Source organism: Acanthamoeba castellanii, assembly GCF_000313135.1.
Source record: "Acanthamoeba castellanii str. Neff unplaced genomic scaffold scf7180000084739, whole genome shotgun sequence".
NCBI classification, from domain to species: Eukaryota; Discosea; order Longamoebia; family Acanthamoebidae; genus Acanthamoeba; species Acanthamoeba castellanii.
Window position 1 is genome coordinate 35,011 of NW_004457677.1, and position 834 is coordinate 35,844.

Sequence of the window (834 nt, forward strand, 5' to 3'; positions counted from 1 at the left end):
AAAGCGTGAGCGCCTCGCGATTGAGGGCCGATTGCCCATGAATTTCGATCGGAACGAATCGCGATCCATGTCGAGATCGGACTGCGGCACGATGTAGCCCCTATCCTGCAGCATCTGCAGCACCGTCTTCCTCACCAAGAACACGCGACCCACCTCGTCCATCTCTGCTTCTAGTGAATCGAACTAACGGGTCTCGTGGCTTGTTGATCTTCCGCCTCACCAGCGAAAATGAAGAAATTGATAGGACAGGGGAAAAAAGAGAAGAAAAACGCCCACACAATACTTGAGGACACCAAGCTGTGCTGCCCTTTATTTTATTTGGATTTCTTCCCTTCCTTTTTCTGACGCCTTTCACCGAAGGCAGGAGGAAGACAAAAGAAAAAGGGGGAAAACAGGCCTGTTTACACAGGAACAAAATGCACGGACATGAGAGGGCAGCACTGCGCACGGAAAAGGAGCTCCGGCACCAGGCGACGAACGAGGTGGACTATCCTCCCGAGATACTTGATGCCTGGCGCGGGTATGTTTGTCTGCACAAATCCATTTTTTCTTTTATTTTATACGGTGAATATTTGTATTTGTATTTTTTCACCTAACCATCTGCACCTTGCCGGCGCCAGAGAACAGCAGAGGCTCAAGTCTCTTCTCATAGACCACGATGACGCGGATTGGGCCTATCCCCTGCTGCGGCCGGCTGCCGCTCCGTTGCCTCCGGTGCGCTGGTCCAGTGCTTTGTGGCCGACCGGGTCGTAGTACTGATTGCCGCGTCTTCTTCTGCAGGTCGTGACGCCAGCCCCAAGTGCGCCAAAGGGCCAGCCTTCGCGTCCGTCGTGG